At 39.4% G+C, this 21976-nt stretch overlaps 1 protein-coding gene across 6 annotated transcripts in view; it reads left to right on the top strand.

Moving 5' to 3' along the window:
* The window catches only part of LOC132380479 (protein 4.1-like), a 167057-nt gene that overhangs the window by 51882 nt on the left and 93199 nt on the right, over positions 1 to 21976 (top strand). Inside the window, exon 1 of one of the 6 annotated variants that reach the window (XM_059949306.1) lies at positions 17337 to 17407. The exons of the other annotated variants lie outside the window; for them this stretch is intronic. The gene's annotated coding sequence lies outside the window, so the exon portion shown is untranslated. Of the gene's footprint in view, positions 1 to 17336; positions 17408 to 21976 lie in introns of those variants that run through there. 6 annotated transcript variants of the gene reach the window in all.

Genomic DNA, 21976 nt, shown 5'->3' with positions numbered 1-21976 from the left:
AAACTGATTCTGTTTTGCTCTATTCTGGATCCTCATTTAACATTGTAAAAATAGCTGCAGGATTAGCTGACCTCAAGCCTTGCATTTTTCTTCTTAAAAATGAACCTGGTTGTCTTCATCTTGAGTAAAAAAAGAATGCATCCAAAACCTATGTTTATTTAACATTTCTGCCACACTTGTCTTACAAATGATTGTATGAATACGTATGGTCTCCTAGAAATAATAATTGAGTGGTTTTCAAATCTGTTACATGAACCTCACAAATAATGCCTTTTCTTTGGCTTCTAACATTTTGGACCTAACAATTTCAAACTTTATTTTGTTATCATTGATCCTAGCACACTTGTATGTGCCATTCAAGAAGATACCACTTGTCTCAGTGGTTCTGTGGCTGTGGTATCACTTTTGAGGACTCTGTGTTACTTGTTTACTTTTTATTGTTTATACTATTTGTTCTTTTTTTCACACATTGGCTGTTGTCTTTGTTTTGTGGGGTTTTTCTTTAAATCAGTTCAATTGTGTTTCTTTTTCATGGCTGCCTGCAAGAAGAATAATCTCAAGTTTGTATGTTGTATACGTACTTTGATAATTGAACTTTGATACTGGAAAAATCTGTAAGATAGAAGTGTGTAAGGGCAAGTGAACGCAAGAATAGAGCCACAGAATTGTTCCAGCTTGAATGGGGATTCTTCAGGTTGTCATTTCTCTTAACTGTGTAATGCAGTTGGTGCCAATCCTTATACTTGTAATCCTGCACTTTTAAAACCATCAACTATTTATACAAACTTGTATACAGTGCATTCTATGTGTGGCTTGTCATGAGAGCTTATCTAAGACTGCCAAGATTTTGTATACTTCTGCCAAATCTGCTCTTCACTGTTTCCGCTACAAAGATACTAATCTGTGTCCTGAAGAAGAGTCTCAGCCCGAGACATTGGCTATCTATTCATTTTCGTAGCTGCTGCTTGACCAGCATTTTGTGTGTGTCGCTTTGGCTTTCCAGCATCTGTAGACTTGCTGGTGTTATGATTTACTAATTTATGACTGTTCATTTCTTGTGAATGTTAATGATGTGCAGCTGTGCTTTTCTTGTGAATATTAATTATATAATGTTGTGCTGCTGCAAGTAAAATTTTCATTGCACCTGTGCATACATGACAATAAACTCAGTTATAACTTTGAGCTTTGATTTCTGTACCTGTGACACCTCACCCCTGGAACTATTCTGGTTAATCTTTCTTGTTGCCCCTTTACAATCTTTCATTTCTGCAGTGTGGCCACCACATTTGGATACAGTACACCAGTTGTGGCCAAAAACACTTTTATCAAAGCTCAACATAACAATTTTGCTCTTACTTTCTGTGCCTATTCATGAAGCCCAGGGTGCGAAATGCTTTATTAATAGCTTTCTCAATCTGTTTACCACCTTCAAAGACCTTCGTACATAAACATTCAGGTCCGTCTGTAGTGGTACAATTTCTGTCACCTTTCCTTTTGCTGTAAAATTTGTGAAAAATAGTCTGTGCAGTCGCCGTGTGTAAATGTCTGTGCATGATTGTAGCAAAACTAGTCACATAACATTTATGGGAATGGATAGACTGGATCAGGTTGTAGAGCAATCTAGAGAGATTATCAGATTTGTTTAATCCTTGAAAATACAGGGATTTTTGGTTTTTAGGTTTACTTTCCTCCTGTCTTGAACAACCTCTGTCAGGATAATTTGTGCTAGAAAACGGCTTCCTTTTGTATCTCTTAATAATAATTTAAGAACATAATAGGAGCAAGAATCGACCAGTGGACTCTCAAACCTGCTGTGGCATTCAGTAAGGTCATGGCTGATCTACTCAGGTACCATCTTTTGCACTAGTTTTCATTGCTCTCAATTCTCTGGTTGTTCTTTACACTGAATGATCTAGCCTTCGTAACCCTCTAGGATGGTGCATTCCAGAGATTCGCCAGCCAGTATTATGCTAGTCTTAAATCATTGCCTCCTTATCTTGTAACTATGTCCCCACCGTCATCTTGACATTTACCGTCTTGTATTTCAGTACGATTGACGGTGTTCTTTCTGCATTCTAAGGATTAGTGTTCTAATTTGTTTAGCTTCTCTTAATAGGATCGCCCTCTCGTTCCCAGGAATTAACCTTGGTGTTTCATTCCCTTTTTTAGGCACCTCACAAGAGTAATTTAATAATCTTATCTTTATCTTTGTAGTATAGCTTATTTAATAGCATTCAACTGAATGTATCTTTGGTGATTATCATCTCAGTTCCTTCATTCCAGTTCCTCCATGAACCCATCCCATTACATACAGCTGACTCTTGTAGTCCTGGTCTGACTTTATTTATGATCCTGAATACTTGGCACAAAACAGTTTTTTTTGAGAAGCAGCCGGAAGTATAGATCACTACTTTCTTCGCATGTACTTAATTGGTGCCACTTAATCTGTTGTAGATAATACTGGAAATACTCAGTGGGTCAGACAGTTTTAATGAAGTGAGAAATTAGTCAGTGCTTCAGATTGATAATCTTCCATCATAACCAAAAATCACTGAAGCCCTAACTCTATTTCTCTCTTTCCACAGAGGCTACTTGCCCTGACTCTTTCCAGACTCCCATTATCTGTAGTACAGGTGTCCCCTCCTTTATAAAGGTAGAGCATTCCTATGAAACCTTTCTTAAGCCGAAATGGCATAAAGCGAAGAACCATTAATTTATATGGGAAAATTTTTTGTAAAAGCGAAAATATTCTTGGTAATGCGAAAACCAGTTACTAATGTAGGTTACTTTTACAGGTTACTTTTGTAAAAGCGAAGTGGCCTAAAGTGAACATTCGTAAGGGGGGGGGGGGTACACGTTTATTTTGCCTTTCACTGTGCTTAGTTTGTTCAATTTGCTGGAGGCCTTCTAAGTTAATTTTACAGTTTGAACTTTTCCTTTCTCCACCTGCATCTAAGTAAGTGTTCCTCACATGGAATGTCATTGGTATTAGTATCCAAGAAATGAAAGAGATATATAACTTAGACTCACAAGAACAGTGCATAATTTGCATGTAAATATTCACAAATTGGATGCATGGTAAAATGTAATTTTGGCTACTTCATCCTGATTACTCTGTTATGTGGTTTTCTGAGTTGCGTGTTTATAGGTAAAACGGCTAACAGGTTAGTGATAATATAAATACTAAAAGATTCAAAGTACATTTATTATCAAAGTATTTCCTGATGAAGGGTCTCTCCCCGAAATGTCAACTATACTCTTTTCCATAGATGCTGCCTGACCTTCTGAGTTCCTCAAGCAGTTTGTGCGTGTTGCTTGGATTTTCAGCATCTGCAGATTTTCTCTTATTTATAAACCATACAACCTTGTGATTCTTCTGCTTATAGGCAGCCTCACAACAAGAAACCTGAAACAACCCAACTTTAAAAAAAAGGCCAGCACCCAATGCGCAGAGAAAGGGGTTAAAAAAAACAAATCATGCAAATAATTCAGAAGGAAACTGAGTCTATAACCCAAAGCTCAAAGCAGCTGGAGTAGGCCCATAGTCTGTCTCAGTTCATCACACAGAGGGGCAAATTGTCGCGAACACTAATCCCAGAGCAGCTGGAGCACAATCCAGCCTCAGCACCCAGGAGAGTGGAGTAAAACGTCATGGAGCAGAACCAGCCCTGACCCTCGCCTCCGGTCCCGACACCCTGATTTTCAGTCCCGTCTGGCCTGATGTTCAATTTGTCCAAGCACTGGATAGTCTACTGAGTAAGGTAGTCATTTTGACTCTTTTACTACACTTTACCAGATGGCAATTTCAAGAAACAATTTGTCATTCAGTTGGTGTTATAGAGAATAAATAGATAACTTGTAAGCCTGTCAGTTGTGTAGTGGCTACTTGGAAAACGAGCCCAAAACTGCTGAGAGACTGAGTGAGGAAACTAACATGCTTCCAATTAATTGCATTCAATTCGAAAAGAGTACGTTTGATCCTTTATTACAAAACCAGCAAAGATGAACAATCAAATATCACAATTAAAAACTAACAAAGCTAGTGTAGCGTAGTGAAATTAGCAATTAACAAAAATATGTCCATTCCCTACTCACCCCCTCTCTAAACTAACACAAAGGGTAAATACATGACTACACTCATTTACTTCTACCACGCCTAAACCCACGTGACAAATTGCTGTAACCCGTAATAAAAACACAAAATACAGACAGACAAGAAAACATACATGGATGGCTCCTACAAATTGGTTTCTTGAAATGTAAACATGTAACATCTGTCACATCATAAACGAGAATGGTTGAACATTTCAGAATTACTTCAGCTTTCTATTATTTGTACAGGAGATGTTTTATAGTGGAAGGCAATTCATGGGTTTGGATTCCATTGTTGGTGTTATGGAGCAGACGTAGTTATACCCCTCAGACAAAACAGTTATGATGGTACAAAGAAAACATTGCTATGGCTGATCTTTATTTAAGATTGATATTATGATATGCTTAGTTGGCTATTATTATTATTTGGATTGAACTGGTAGCGCTACAGTGAATTTTCCATTACTGGGATAGAACCTTGTACTTTATGTGAACGTGCACAGGCAGAATTTACTAATACTAAACTGCTTCCTGAATTTCGTTGGGCTGCTGATGATCACTATTCTGGCTTGTCAGTGAATGATTATGTCCCTGCAAGCAGACATTACCTTTTGTTAGAATTTGAAAAAAAGCATCAATTGAAATGTTCTCAAATTAAAGTTTTTAATAAAAACTTTGGGTTGAAACTAGCATTAAACAATAGTGCTAGTATGTACATTTCTCTTTTTAAAAAATTGAGTGCAAGATTTGTGCACAAAATTCATTTAGCAGGAGGTAACGTCAATCCATTTCATCTGAGCTTGCATGCATTTAAACCACTGCGCCAGAGTCTGTAGACTAGTTGCTTGTCTCTTGAGCGTCATTCTTTAAACGGTTTTGAGAGTATTTGTAGTTGGGGATTTCAACTATACAAAACCGATAATTCATTTTCCACATCAGTGAAAGATTAGTAGTAGTAATCCAAATGCTAGGAGTGTTCTGTTGAAAATATTTCTGGAATATGATATAAAATCTTTACTTGGTGTATTATTTGATAGGTTTTTCACCTCCAGTGAGCAGTAAGATAACGACAGTTCCTCCCCAGGTTTACTAATGCCCAATTCATGTACAGCCCATACATACGACTGAGCATATGGGAAACTGGTGGGATGTATTTGCCAGCTGCTGCTGCCATGTGGCAGATAACGTCTGCCATGTACACACTGAATTTTCAGCAATATCATTGCATCTCACAGAGAAATCTGCTTGTGTTAAATACCCTTGTTTAATTACTCATTGCCAGCAGTTTAGCTACATTTTTATTTAAATATTTTGCCACATGCCACATTTCTGACTTGTGAACTATTCAGCTTATGAACAGCAATGGAAGGAATCCTGTCATAAACTGGGGAGGACCCGTAATAATTTATAAAATGGCGAATTAGAGAAAATGCCTTTTGAGTGTTAATTATTTTTTTTAAATCCCCATTACTAAAGAATAGCAATATTCTAGAAAGAGATACGACGATAATTTGTAATACGAGTCTTTGTGGTTTAAGAGAGATCTCTCAACTTAATTCTAGGAATGTGGGTGTTACTAGAATGGTAAAATGTTGTTTGATAAAAGAGCTTTAATCTTATAAGTTGATTCTCTTTCTCCTCCACAAACTTTATTTGCTGATTTTAATAGTGTTTTTTGCTTTTCTCTCTGATTTCCAGCATCTACAGTTTATTGCTTTTTGTTCTGTTCTCTCTGATTCTTTCATTCAATAATGAGGTTTGGTGGTTTCGGCTTCCAGATTTAAGTTGGTGATTGTCTGGTACTATAGGAAGTAAAATAGAGCTTTTCTACTTTCTGTCAGCTTGTGTATCCCAGTCTGCATGTGTTTTACTACTCCACTGTAAAAGACTTTTTCCACTCCCTCTATTGATCCATATGACATGAATGATCTGGACAACTCCAGGCCATGGCAGTATGAGGAGTAGTGACTGAACTTGTGCCTTGACTTATCAGGGAACAGGCCATTGCTGAATTAGCTGAAGATAAACCTGAGTGGTCTTGTTATCTCCTGAGACTAACCTGATGTGTTTCTTGTTTAATTGAAAACCAGTAAAGTTTTCCTGTTGCAGATGTGCCCTTCACCAATATCAGGGGTTCCCAACCTTTTTTTAATGCTGTGGATCCTTATCAATAACTGAGGGATCTCCATGGACCCCCGGTTGGGAACTCCTGACCAATATGATTGTTTTTCTCTCGCTGATCCTCTGTTTTGCTTGGCTCATCAGTGCCCATTTGATTTGCTGCATCAACATGAGTGCTGACACAGCATTAGTTTGCTCAGTCATTAGTCATGTGCAGGGCTGGTGTGACCTCTGGATGTATGGCCATTCAGTTTGGTAGTGGTTCATGAATTCTCAAGAATCTGTGGGAATGTTACATTCCTTCAAAAAGATTTTGAACAGGCCCTTGAATCTTTGTCTCTGTCCCTAGGAGCTTGTAATTGAATTCACTGGAATGTTTAAGTGAATGTGTTTTCTGTGGTCGCCATCCCCATCATCCAGGCTGTGATAACATTCAGTTCTACTCTTTATTCACCTGCCTGCCAGAAAGCACTCTAAATGGGCTGGATTCTTATGTTAAAAGATTACTAGGTGGACCAAGGAAATGCTTAAAATATGTTTTTAAAGGCTGCCTTCAAAAAAAAAATCTATAAACCCCCACCACCCCAACCCAATTTGTGACATCTGTCCTCGCATGTTGGAGATGAATATTTGGATGAGTATTGAGAAGCTAGAGCTTGGGATTAGTCCATCACAAACAGTGAAAGAGAACATCCCCACCAAATCGGTTATCTGCCTTCCCTGGTTCCTCCAAGAAGATCACAACCTTGTCGTAGGGTTTGGAGGCTTGTGTGCCTCAATGACCTGGAGAGCTATGTTGGCTGGAGTCAGGGCCTTGTGCTCTTGGTAAGGTCACCCTTGCAAAACAGGTCAAAGGGTAGAGGCCAGGCTAAGAGTGCTCCACCGGTCCTCTAGTTTCTGGGATTCAGCTCGAGGCTACCAACCCTGACTGGTCATAAGACAATTGTTATGGAAACAGCAATGAAGTCCCCTTCAATTAGACGAATGATCGCCTTTGCAACATTAATGGCCAGAAGGTCTATATTACAAAATTGGAAAGAAGTAGATCCTCCTACCATGTTTCAGTGGTTCTCTCAAACTATTTCTTTTCTGAGCTTAGAAAAAATTAGAAGTACTATTTTCGATTCATCAATTAAATTTGAAGAAACTTGGGGACCATTCATTCGACACTTTCATATGAATTAATTTGGCCTCTTCCAGACCTTTTATCTTTTTATTCTTGTTCTGGTATGGAGTTCCGGAGTTTTTGACACTATCATATACATATAAAATGTTATTATTGCCCATGTTAGTTTAGGTTTATTTTTTTTAATATACATTTTTTCTTGCATTTTTATATATTTTTTTCTTTTGGTGACTGTTCTTATTCTTTCTCATGTATAATCAATATAGGTTTAATTGATTATTGTAAGATTTTTTTTTCTGATATTTTAATAAGATACTGTTATCTTATTACTTATTTAACTTCAAGTCTAGTGCATTTATAACCTATTCAATATTACGATATGTTTTTCTTTATATATGAAATTTAATAAAAAGATTGAAAAAGAAAGAAAGAAGGCAATGAAGAATCCTTCTATACAGGCAGTTGGAGGACTTTCACTGCTGCTCTAAACACCAGCGACCCCAGGGCCCTGGTTGTTGTCACCTGTGGTAAGATCAGCAGACCACACATCTTTAGAACTGGGGTGAGGATCAAAGTGTGAGCTAGATTAGGGGCCAGAGGAAAGACTTGTGTTTTGCACAGAGATTAAAATTCTGGCCCCTAAGGTTTTTTTTAAGGCTGAGCATAAAATTACTTTCTAAACTTGTTGCACTGCTGATTAATTTATTATTCTTTTCCAGCTCATTAGATGCTGGTGTTCATATAATTAATGAACAGCCATTTGATTCTGGAGACAGATTAAGGGAGGACATTTTAAGATGCTGACTATCTATCTTGACAGAGCTGGGTGGAGTTTGCTGGTAAATGTGAGTTGGACTGCTCTTTAGAGTCTTCCTCTCTGCACCTTGTAGCAAATCAGGCAGCTACTTTGCTGTTTTGCATTTTTTGTCTGTTTTTTTGAGAGGCCAAGTTGCCAGCTTGATGCTCCACCCAGCACGGGTGGAAGCATGCAAGGAGCTGGCCAGATTCGAACCCGGGACCACTTGCCTCGCAGATGGCTCTACACCGCCAGCCGACAGTGTTTAGACTCTTGAGCTACTGTGATAGGAGAGTTCTGACTCCTACCTACACCAGCTTTGTTAAATTGCCTTTTAAAGTCAATGATCTAACATATTTAGGTGTTGTGTGATACTAAAGTATCAATTAGGTGGTTTACATCTTCTGGCTGTTCTTGCAGTAATAAGATGCATGGAGGCATTGAATTTGTATTGGCCAAGACCTTAAATGAAACGCCGAGAAAGAGAAAGGGCTAGACTAACTAGTACTTGCATTTTGGCTTGTGTTTGCCTGAACAGATTAGTGGCTGCAGTTCACTTTCAAAGTATACAATGGCAGCTATAGAGTTTGCAGAAAAGAGAGCTTGGCAGTTTTTCAGTTCATTTGTCTGGGTATGGATGTTGACATAGTGTTTTTGCAGTGTATAAGTAGGCAGCCAGAATTTGTAAAGAACTGGGCATTGCACAGATACTGATGTTTGCACTAGCAATTTGTTTCAGCAGCTGAAAACAAGTGCAGCTTTTGCCAGACAAGGCAATTTGTACTTTTAATGGAATGTCAGAACTGTACAGAGTATAATTCTGATCACCATTGGTCATTGAGCTGTGTGACATAAAAACAACCCCTCAGTCCAACTTCCATGCTGACCAAGTTGCTGACCTGAGCTAGTCCTACTGGCTTATGTTTGACTGCGTCCCTCTAAATCTTTTCTATCCTTGTACCTGTCTAAATGTCTTTTTCAGATGATGTAGTTGTTTCTTCCTCCTCCACTTCCACTGGCAGTCTGCTACATATATGCGCTACCCTGTATGTCTGTCTGTGTGCATAATAGAAATTTCCCCTCAGTCCCCTTTAAATCTTGCCCCTCTCACCTTGAGCCTTTGCCCACTGGTTTTAGACGACCCTTACCTGAGGAAAAAGACTGGTATTGGTTTATTATTGTCACACGTACCAAGAAACAGTGAACAGCTTCTCCTGCATACAGATCAAATTATTGAGGTAAAACAATAACAATACAGTGTAAAGTGCAAAACCTGCTAAAAAAAATACAGTGCAGGTAAACAGTAAGGTGCAAGATCAGTGCAGTCTTCTCTGCGGCTTTATGTTGGGGGAGCAGCATCGGTCTAGACTAAATAAACTCATCAAAAAGGCTGGATCTGTCCTTGGCTACAACCTGGACTCTTTTGAGTTAGTGGTGGAGAGGAGGTTACTAAACAAAATGTTATCCATTATGGACAATCAGGCACATCCTCTCCACGACCGATTGAATAAGCAATGGAGCCCCCTTTCAAACAGACTCATTCAACTCGCTGTCACAAGGATCGTTACAGAAAATCTTTCCTACCAAATGCAATAAGCATGTACAACAGTTCATCTGTGTGACAGGAGAACACACATCATAGCACAATAGTCTCTGTTTTATTATTTTGTACATTATTAGTGCATATTATTGCAATTGGTAAATTATTATTGCGTATTTTGTTATTCTGTGCTTTACTAGTTAAGTCTGCACACTGCCAAGTATGTTCTTAAATGTTACTGCTGTAACAAAAGAATTTCCCACTTGGGATGACTAAACATCTTTGTCGTCTTCATTTCCTCCTCCACCGCCTCCTCCTCCTCCACCACCACCACCACCTGGTTCTCCTCCTCCTTCTCTTTCTCCTATGGTTCACTCTACTCTCTTACCAGATTTCTTCTTCTCCAGTCCTTTACCTTTCCTACCTAGCTGGCTTCACCTGTCACCTTCTAGCTGGCCTCCTTCCCCTCCCCCCACCTTTTAATTCAAAAGTTCAGTAGTTCCATTTAATATCAGAGAATGTATACAATGTACTACCTGAAATTCTTGGTCTTCACAGATGAAAACACAAGAGTACCCCAAAGAATGAACATCAGTAAAAATGCTAGAACCCCAAAGCCCCCTACTCCCCCTCCCATGCACAAGCAGCAGCAAATGTCAACACTGGCCCTCCCTTATTTATTTCAGCAAAAAAGCATCAACGTGCACCATTCATCAAATAAGTAATGGGAAAGCCCCTGAGAGACCATGATCTGCAGTAAGAAAAACTAATCATTCACCCGACCAATTCAACATGCCACGGTCTCTCTCTCCCCCTAATAAAGAAGCAGAGAGGTGTCAAACAGCAAGAGGGGAGACCAACAAAAACAAGCAACTCGCTGATTTTATGGTGTTAAAATCTGCCACGTTGCTTTTTTTCAAGTTCCCCGACTAAAGAATTGGCAGAAAACTCTGCCCCACCAATGAGGGAAAAACAGGGAAAGAGCAATTCGCCAAGTACAGAGCCCTCCGACAGCTGATCTGCTGTTCCTGATGTTCTGTTATCTTCCGCGGTGCTTCGTTCAGTGGCACCAGCATAGAATTGGCTCATCCACAGGGCTGCAAAGCTTCAGAAAGCAGAAGGCACACTTGTCTTCTAGGTCGTGCCCTTGGGATATCGACAAATGGCTGGTCGGTGAGCCTCAGGATTGGGAACCATCACTGTAAAGAACCGTAGTTCTGAGTGCAGCTGCAGGTCAAGGGCACTGACAGAACCCCATCCACCTTGAATAGGAAATAAAAGAGATATTAAAGGTAGAAATTAAGCTGTTACCACAATTGAGCTCGAAGAAGCTGCTGTTTAGTGCCATCATAGCTTCTGGCATCTTTCCCCTTCATTTCCAGTCCTGAAGAAGGGTCTCGACCTGAACCGTCGTTTGCTTATTAATTTCCGTAGATGCTGCCTGAGCTGTTGAGTTCCTCTAGCATTTTGTGTGTTTTGCTTTGAATTTCCAACCTCTGCAAACTTTCTCCTGTTTATGCTTTGTATCTTCTGCAGGATGGGAAGGGAAGAAGAGAGAATATCTGGGGTGGGTAGTATCTTCGATTATGCTAGCTGCTTTTCTGAGATGGCGAGTAGTCTATAGAGGGGAGGCACTATGCCATGCTCACAACTCTGTACTGTTTCTTGCAGCAACCGTATCAGATTGATAACGAGAATATAGGGAGTGCGCGTGCAGCCGATCAATCGCGTGGTGAATCGATTTGGCCCCCTTCATACGGGAGGCACTCTCTTTTGGACACAGGCTTTCAGATGTGCAGGTCTTTCAACTTGGTGTGCTCAGTTTGTGGCTCATACAATTACCAGTCTTGTAAAGCATCAAAGTTATACTAAATGCACTTTCCATGTAAGAATAGTGCAGTCATTTTCTTCCTAGTAGGTTTAATGTAACCTCACCACAATGAGCAGTTTGCTAATACTGTACAATGAGTAAGAGAACATCTGTTGCTGAATATTAATCTGATTTCTTTAAATCAGTTAATTTAGAAAATATTCTTCTGTAGTATTGGTAGCCTTTCAGAGAGTGTTCAGGAAAGATATGGTACTCTTGTTTGAAACCAAACTAATGATTAATAAACTCCTCTCGGGCTTCCAGCTGGGTACAGGTATTGATTATATCTAGTGTTTCGATGACAAACTCCGGCATGGCAGAGTCTGTCATTGAAGCGTCAGTTATAATTCCTGAGAAGAGTTTATTCATCATGTGTGCTAGGAAAGTACTAGATCCTTTTTTTTTAAAAAGTTATTGATTACTCATAAACTTCCTATGGAGAAAACATAGTCACTTAACTGTTGAAGGATCCAGGCCTGAAATGTCAACAGTTTATTCCCCTCCATAGATGCTGACTGACCTGCTGAGTTCTTCCAGCACTGTGTGTGTGTTTGCTCAAGATTTCCAGTATCTGCAGAATCTCTTAGTCACAGTAATACAGCATAGAAAGAGGCCATTCAGCCCCAACTAGTCCATGCCAGCCACAGCTTCCCTGTTAGTCCCAGTTGCCTGCGTCTGAACGATAACCTTCCAGGCCCCTCTCTTCCATGTACCTTTTCAAATGCATCTTAGATGTTGCAGTTGTACCCACCTCGGCCACTTCCTGCGACAGCTCAGTCCAGGTGCTCACTACCCTTTGGGTAAAGTTATCACTCAGTTTGTGTTTAAATCTCTCCCTCACCTATCTGATCATAAACTCTCTCAACACAACTCATTTATATTAGTTTATGAATTTACACTAATTACAAGAAGGGGATGAGCAGACTTGATTTTCTCAGGAGGCTGAGATCCTTCAATATGTGCAACAGGATGTTGGAGATCTTTTACCAGTCGGTTGTAGTGAGTGTAGTCTTCTCTGCGGCTTTATGTTGGGGGAGCAGCATCGGTGCTGGTGATGCAAAAGGACTGAGTTAGTGGGGGAGAGGAGGTCACTAAACAAACTGTTATCCATTATGGACAATCAGGCACATCCTCTCCATGACCTTCTGAATAAGCAGTGGAGCACCCTTTCAAACAGACTCATTCAGCTCCGCAGTCACCAGGATCATTACAGAAAATCTTCCCTACCAAATGCAATAAGCATGTACAACAGTTCATCTCCATGTGACAGGAGAGCACACATCATAGTACAATAGAGTAATCAGCAGATGCTGGAAATGTGTGTGTTTGTGCACAGTACAATAGTCTGTTTCATTATTTCATACATTTATTGCACATTGGTAAATTATTGTCTATTATTATTCTGTACTTTATTATTAGTTAAGTCTGCACACTGCTAAGTGTGTTTTTAAATGTTGCTATAACGAAAGAATTTCCCACTCGGGATCAGTAAAGTACTTACTATTATTAAAATTTTATCAGAATAATTTACTCCTGCTGCATATAGAACACCTGGACTTGCAGTTTATTATTTACCAGCATCTCATTTTTGAATGTAGTTGCAGTTTTGAGTGTAGACACATTTAGCAACTACTAATCTCATTGTGCTTCTGCAATTTCAAGTAACTTTCCCTCTTGCACGTGGTATTTAATGATTCACCAGTCTTCCTCATTTTCTTACTGTTCTAGCTTAAATAACACCCCATGTAAAATTAGCAGCACAGAAGCTTAAGTAATAATTAACATTTCTCTGAGCATGTACATGCTGAAGGGAAATACTATACTGAAATAATCTCTTTTAAAAAGCAAAAGACACCAAACTATAATACAACATTCAAAGGTTGAAGAATCATCACTACAGTTGACTAAGTTCTACTATATTTTAAAAGTTCAAAATAAGTTTTATTATTAAAGTACATATATGTCACCATATACAACCCTGAGTTTCATTTTCCTGTGGGCCAACTTAGCAAATCTAGAGAATAGTGACTATAACAGGATCAATGAAGATCAACCAGAGTGCAGAAAACAACAAACTGAGCAACTGCAAATATAAAAAAATAGCAATAAATAACGGGAACATGAGATAAAGAATCCTTGGTGAGATCATTGGTTGAGGGAACATCTCAGTGGATGGCCAAGTGTGTGTTCTTATCCCCATCTATTCAGGAGCCTGATGGTTAGGGGGTAGTAACTGTTCTTGAACCTGGTGGTATGAGTCCTGATAGCAGCAGTGAGAAAAGAGCATGACCTGGGTTGTGGGAGTCTCTGATGATGGATGCTGCTTTCCTATGACAGCGATTCATTTAGATGTACCAAGTGGTTGGGAGGGCTTTACCTATGATCTAGCTTTTATAGGATTTCTCTTTCAAGGGCATTGTTGTTTCCATATCAGGCTGTGAGACAGCCAGTCAATATACTCTCTGCTACATAGCTATAGAAGTTTGTCAGCATTTTAGATTTGTGCCAAATCTTGGCAGACACTTACGGAAGATCCTCTGCAATCTGACAAAAAATGATTGGTAAAGTATTTCATCTATCCCTGCAACAATAGTCAAGTAGAAAGTAATTGCAACATTTTCTCACAGTCAATCTGTTCATTTAATGCAGCAGAAATCTAAACAGATGATATTCATTCATTGAGTTAATTTTGTGAATTTGAAAGATGACTAATTCACAAGCTCCAGTTGAACAAGCTCTTGATTAGCTAATTACATAAACTGCACATAATGTTGTCAAAATAAGCTGCTGCTCTTTATGCCAGTAGCTATTTCAGGGTAAGATGTACTGTACAGTGAAAGGCTGGTCTCTCTTTAATATAGTTTTATGTGTTGGTAAAATGGACAGAGCAATGGCTGATGGAATTTAATTCCATTAAATGTAAATTGTGTTGTGTTTATGTTGTAAGAATTTATTTATTGAGATACAGCGTGGGATAGGCTCTTCAAGCTGTGCCACTCGATTTAATCCTAGCCTAATCACAGGACAATTTACAATGACCACTTGACCTATTAACTGGTAGGTGGACTGTGGAAGGAAACCCACACGGTCAAGGGGAAGAATGTACAAGCTCCTTATAGGCAGCAGTGGGAATTGAACCTAGGCCATCTGTTCTGTGAAGTGTTGTGCTCACCCACTTATGCCTCTGTGCTGCCCCCAAGTGGAGGCTTGAAGTTATGAGTACTCAGTATGCATAAAGAGATACTTAAAATTAGATCAATTAAAACATGTTTATTGTCAGATCACCCTAGGGTGTTGATGTAGAATTACCTGGATACAGTACAATAATGTTCCAACCTTCCAGATTCCATTAATAGAACAGCTTTGCTGACCAATCAATCATACACATTTATAAATCATGCAGTGTTACTTGTCAAATTGGTAAGTTTTGAGAAAGTTTTGTTAAATATTGTTCTTTGAACTCCAATTCAAAAGTAGTGACTTTTCATTCACAAAACAGAAATACACCAATTATTGCTTTATAACTGTACTTATAGTGCTGCTTACAAAATCCCAAAATGAGTTAATTTAATAAGTTAATTTAATGAATTTTCTCCTCATAGGCTGTCACAGAATCTGCCATGGTACATTGAAACATATGGGAAATAAACCAATGTTCACTGGTCTCCTTTCTATCAATGTGTTGTTTACTTATAGAAAGTTATCCATGAAGGTGGCCATTGGTGAGTCATTAAATAACTGATGCCACAGATAGTGAACCCACACTGTTCTGTCAGATTTCATGAGTTCTACACGAACAGAGCCTGATTACATTTGCCACATATTGCATGAGTGGACCCAGTAATACTTTCGGCCAAGTAGACTTAATGACAGGTCTTTGTAAAGGTGCACTCTCGGTCCCTGCTATGACTTTTTTTCAACTCCCAGACCACAGCCCCCCCCCCCAGCAATTTACCACCAATTTGTATTAGTACCTTGCCTGAACTTAATCCAGTTTGGAATTTTGCAGTCATTGAAATAAAAGACCAAATTGATATTTGCCTTTTCAAAGATTCAAAATATGTTTATTATCAAAGCATATATGCAATATACAACTCTGAGATTCATCTTCCCATAGACAGCCAAAAAACAAAAATAACCATGGAACCTGTTAAAAGAAAACATCAAATACCCAACATGCTGGAAAAAAAGAACCAATCGAACAAATGACAAAAAAAAACAAGCAAAAAAACATCAAACCACAGAGTAATTGAAACAGTCTAGGAACGTTCAGTTCAGTTTAGCGTTGTGTCATTTGTTGGCTGCAGAGCCAGTCCACCATGATCAAAATTGCACAAAATAGCAATAAAAAGGAGGAATAACCAGAAACACTTCATAACATGAACAACAGAGTCCAATCCGCGGACCGTGTCAGTTAAACCTTGCCCAAGACCCAAGGTTCCAGCAGCATCGAGCAACAGGGAGAGAGCGACTGATCAAACGCAGGCGGGCGGTGCTCAACACCCGCTTGCCTTCCTCTCTCGGCCTTGTTGACTTCAATCTTCCTCGCTGCTTAAATCGGCGAGAAATGGAGTCAGTCATTGGCTCGTGCCCCATTCCAGGCTTCTTGGCCTCTAGGGCTCAGACTTTGCTCAGAACCTCACCGAATTCCTCAGAGACAGCAAAGTACCAGATCGCTCAATCGGCCCAAAAACACTCCAGCATGCTGTAAATCACAGGTTCAATGAGTAGCAGAGTCGTCTTTGAAAGAAGAAGTGGTAAAAGAAGTAGTTTTGTGAACTGTCTGAAGGATGCCACCTTTGGTCATGTTATTCATTGGCGCCATCAGACTAAAAAGTTCAGTACTGTGGAAATAAAATAATATTTGTTTTCTGTAATAGTAAGGAAAGTTAAATTGGGATCAAAAAGCAAGATTGGTCAACTTGGCAAGCTTCTAGGATTTTGAAAATAGCACTTTAAAAAATTATGATTTCTGTGGTATGGGCAGTAGTAATTCTAATTAAATTATTTGTGCGTTAATATTCACAATTTACAATGCTGTGCAAAATTCTAGGACTCATAAAATAAGTTCTGTAAACCGAAGTACTTTCAAAAATAATGAAAAGTTACTAAATAGCTGAAAAGTAGTAAACAGTAAAAGTACTAAATCAAATCAATTTTTGGGGTGACCACCCTTTGTATTTAAAACTACATCAATTCTCTTAAGTACATTGTTGTGTAGTTTTATAAGAAAATCAGCTGGTAGGTTATTCCAAGCATCTTGGAGAACTTGCCACAGTTCTTCTGCAAACTTTGGCTGTCTTGCATGCTCCTGCCTCTCCAGGTAATCCCAGACTGCCTGAATGATGTTGAGATCGGGTATCTGTGGAGGCCATGCCACCTGTTTCAGAATTCCTCATTCTTCTTGCTGAAGGTAGTTTTTTATGACCTTGGCCATGTGTTTGGGGTCACTGTCTTGCTGCGGAAGGAAGTTGGGACTGATCAGATGCCTCCCTAATGGTATTACGTGATGGATGAGAACCTGCTTGTACTTGCAGTATTGAGGACTCCATTAATTCTGACCAGATCACCACCAGAAATGCAGCCTCAAACCTGCAGGGAACCTCCACTATGTTTCACTGTTGGCTGCAGACACTTGTCCATATAGTGCTCTCCCATATAGTGGTTCATATTTTGACTTGTCAATCCAGGGTATTTGCTGCCATTTTTACCCTGTCCTTGTGTTTTTGTGTGCAGGTGAGTCTCTTGGCTTTGTCTCCACTTTGTAGGAATGACTTTTTGGCGGGAACTCTTTGGTGAAGACTACTTCTGACAAGGTTCCTCTGGACTGTAGAGGAGTGTACTTGGGTTCCAGTAGTTTCTGTAAGTTCAAAGTTGACAGCAGTGCTGGACAACTTCTGATTTAGAAGGGTCACTAGTTTGATCTGTCTCTTGTCAGCTGCATTCAGTTTCTGTGGCCAATTGTATTTCTGGTCCTCAACCTTGCCCGTTTCTTTATGCTTCTTCAGAAGAGCTAGGGCAGCACATCTTGAAAATCCTTTCTGCTGTGTAATTTCTCCTTGGGAGAGAGCTTGCTGTCTTGTTGCTGTGCTCACTTGCCATGGTGTAAGATTAATGATTCTGTCACATCTGCCAGACCCTCACCTTTTAGCTTGGCTGTCCTTCACCCATGTTTATTCCTTCTTTACCCGTTTCTGTTTCCGTTAATCAGTTTAATTCATTCATTGTCACCATTAGCATCCTTTTTGTTATCTTTGTTTAATTGTGCACTGGGCTATATATCTACAAAGTAAATCAAGTTTTTGTTTGAAAAGTGGTCTGTTAATGTGTTACTTCTCTTAACAAAATACAAGCACTTCTCTGTAACAATTTTCTTTGGAAAATGTATGTTTTGAAATCTAAAAATTGCTCTTTCCTACTGGCATACTAATGCAGAAGACAAAAAAAAACACATAAAACTAAATCTGTTTTAAAATCTTGCATGTCTAGACCTTTGCACAGTATTGTAGTCTGATCAGTTAGTCTGTTTTTGTATCGTGAGCTGTCGAGATCATTAATGTGATAAAGGCTTCCTCTACAATATCTCACCCACTTGCTGTGAAAAGCTGTTGAAGTTATATGGCTTTGGTTGTTCCTCTGGCATCATCTTTTATTCTGCTTTGTCATAAAATTTTCTTGCAATTAATTTAGAGCAACTTGCTGTGAATTGAGAGGCCAAGTCTGTACTTTGACTTTTGTCTGCTTAATGGTGAACCCATGCTCTACTCAGCACCCTGCCTTCATTGGGTAGTCCTAATCAATTAAATTTGACAAATTTTCTGTGCATTTTTTCCCCCAAAAATAATCATTTTCTGTGAGCACCAGAATCGTAGCTGTACTTTCCCTATTACTAAATTTTATGCTTATTGAGTAAAAATCCAATTACTTAGTGAATGACTCCCCATTTCCAATTCAGCTCTCTTCAAGACATGCTTCTCCCTCCCCTTACCTGAATTCCCTCCACAGATATACCATATCCCACTGATAGCAGTCAAGAATTCTATACAGTGTCTTCACGGTTACAGAAGATATGAACAGTACAACACAGATTCATGCCTTTCAGCCCACAGTGTTGTGTTGAACCAGCTAAAAAAACAAATCAGAAACACCCAAACACTACTCACTCCTACCTACACTAAATCCACATTGCTTCAACTTCCTCACGTCCCTGTGCCTATCCAGATGTCCTTTAATAGTCTCTCATGTATTTGCTCTTCCACTATATCAGGCTGAGTAAACAACTTAACCCTCACATCCCTCTTGAACTTAACCCCTCTCACCATCAATGCATACCCTCTGGTATTAGACATTTCAGCCCTGGGAAATAGATTCTCCCTGTCTACTCTATCTATGCTTCTCATAATCTTAAACCTCTATCAGATCCCCTCTCAGCCTCTGGCACTCTAGAGAAAATAATACAAGTTTATTCAGCCTCTCAAGATAGCACACACCTTCTAAGCCAGGCAGCATCCCGGTAAATCTGTTCCACACCCTCTCCAAGGCCTCAACGTCCTTCCTACAGTGGGGCAACCAGAACTCTGTGCAATACTCCAGAGTCTAACCAGAGTTTTATAATTTTGCAACATAACCTCTTAACTTTTGAGCTCGATACCTTGACTAATAAGAGCAAGCATTCCATAGGCCTTCTTAACCAACCTATTGACCTGTGTACTTTCAAGGAGCTATGTACTTGGATCCCAAGATCTCTCTGCTGAGCAACGCAGTTATACCCTTAACAGTGTACTGTCTCCTTGCATTTGCCCTACCAAAGTGCAACACCTCACATTTATCTGGGTTAAACCCCACTGCCATTTATCTGCCCATATCTGCAACTGATCTATATCACGCTGTACTCTTTGCCAGTCTTCTACCCTATCCACAATTCCACTAATCTTGATATCTTCCACAAATCTTCCCTCGGGATCAATAAAGTATGTCTGTCTGTCAAACTTACTAACCCACCCATCTACATTTTCATCCAGACTTACGGAAATCTGACTTGGCATATTTCCCTTGGGTTTAAAAAGAAAATTACAGCACTTTTCAAGATGGAGGAAGTTAGTCACCGAAATGCAGACATTTTTAAGAGTTAACAAATGGACAGATTCAAAAGGCAACTTGTTTTCAACAATAACTGTTTGTATGTAACCTCCCTTCAGTGATCAAACGGCTGCGATGTATTGAAGAACACAACTGCCAGTTCTCACTGGAGGCTGCATAGGAGATTTGCTTTGGAAATTAACAATGCAGTCTCTTCTATTGACACTTGTAAAATATTTCTTCAAACAACATAATAACCACAGATATCTTTAAGCCAACGAAACTAGCCACTTGAAATGGGACATTCTGATTCTGTTCCATTGTAATCACACAGATGAAGACAGTAAATTGGCCCTCATTATTTATTATAAACAATTTCATTAAAATCCAGTCCTTATGAAGGGTATCAGCCTGAAACTTCGACTGTTTATTCGTTTCCATAGACGCTGCCTGACCTGCTGAGATCCTCCAGCAGTTTGTGTGCATTGCTTTGGATTTCCAGCATTGGCAGATTTTTCTCTGGTTAGCAGACTTCTCGCAGGCCATTGAAACTAGCCCAGGAGTGGGCAAACTTTTTGACTTGAGGGCCACAAAGGGTTCTAAAATTTGACAGGGGGGCAGGATGGACGGAGTGTTTTGGTAATACACCTCATAAGAGAAAATAAAATATCATGGGATATGTAGAAAACATGTGCTTTAATTTCAATTGAAAATGAACAAATGCATTACAACAAAATATCTGTCTTTGAAGTCCCATGGTATTTAGCTATTTATTGAAATGACTTTTAAAACACTGAAAATTAAATGAATAAAATACGGCTTTTTTTAATAGTAACAGTTATTATTTTAAAGCACTGAAAATTCTGTTATCCTTCAAGATATTATCATCATCACTCTCCTCCTGACTGTCTTTATTTCAAAAACGGTAGGAGATGCAGGTCTACTTGTCCTGCTCCTTCTTATTCAATTGTCCCCTGTGCCAAAACTCAACAATGACCCGCACAATGACAGAACAGTGAGAGCACGCCAGTATGCGGAGCGCGTTATTTGATCTGGAGCGCATTTTTTATTTTGAGAACGTACGTGCACCTGCACACTACTCACGTCCATCACTTAACAGAAATGACATGTAACATGTAAGGCTTATTGAAAAAAATATTTTCAAATGCACTTTTTACATAACACAACGAAGAAACTTATTTTTAATTTCAGTGGGAACAGTGTTGTTGGTCTCCCTTTTTAGCCAGCGCATCAAAGTCTGGATTTAGTTTTGTTGTGGCGATTCTCAGGATGGATCTGAGGTGTTGGTCAATTAACTTGGATCTGTGGCTGGCTTTGTTGATGTTCATGACGCTGAACGCCTGTTCACACAAATAGGTCGAGCCGAACAAAGAGTAAAGCACAGATGTGGAGTAATACGCTGCACCTCAACAAAGGTCAATGTGTAGCGGTGTGCTACATGCAGCGCTAAAATTATGACACGGAGTCGGTAACTGCTGTCGAAGATAAAAACTTTATTCGAAATCCCCAGCCTCACTTTTAAGCCTCCCTCAACCTGCCCCCCTGCGCAGAGGCTCCAAAGCTCTGTGCTCGCAAATCCCCGCAGGCTATCTCCCTTAGCCGGAACGCTGGCTAATTGTGAGCCGGTTCGGATGTGCCAGGAAATGGGTCGCCGCAAATGTATATAGAGTGCGTCACCTATTGGGAAAACACCAGAATTGCGGGGGAAAGAAACGTTAACAAGGCTTATTAATATAATTTCATCAAGTTCTGCGGGCCGGATTAAAAAGCTTAATGGGCCGCATATGGGCCGCGGGCCCATGCCTGAACTAGCCATTAGAAGTGGGGACTTTCTAATTCCGTTCCATTGTAAGGACATGGGAAGACAGTAAATTGACTCTCATTGTAAATCAAGAACAATTTCAGTTTGCAGACAGTTCTCAGGAAAAGAGCCTTTAGACTGCTGAAGGAGTGCCCGTTCGTACTGGTCTTTGTAGACATGCCATTGCATGAAGGCTCTTCAACCTGGAACCTTTCTGATCTGCTGTCTTTTATTAAATTTTTTGTTGCCAAGCTTGTATTATCTCAGTTCCTCTGTAAGGAACCATTTAGAATAGGTATAGATAGCTTAATATACTGATTGTGACAAGAATTTCTTCTTTTTCCCCACTGAAGTGAAGGATTACACTAATTTGTTTTTTGCCTCCATAATGATAAAACTGGAAGTCTTGTTAGTTGTCTTGGGGTTTAGATCTACAGAAAAACACTTTTGATAAGTATTTCTTATCTGGGGTGCATTATCACTTGGGAGTTCCGAATTTAATAAATGTTTAAACTTTTTTTAAAAAATAA

The sequence above is a fragment of the Hypanus sabinus genome, chromosome 24, assembly GCF_030144855.1.
Source record: "Hypanus sabinus isolate sHypSab1 chromosome 24, sHypSab1.hap1, whole genome shotgun sequence".
Lineage (NCBI taxonomy): Eukaryota > Metazoa > Chordata > Chondrichthyes > Myliobatiformes > Dasyatidae > Hypanus > Hypanus sabinus.
The sequence above is the reverse complement of the archived record's forward strand: the minus strand, read 5'-3'. Positions and strand labels throughout refer to the sequence as shown.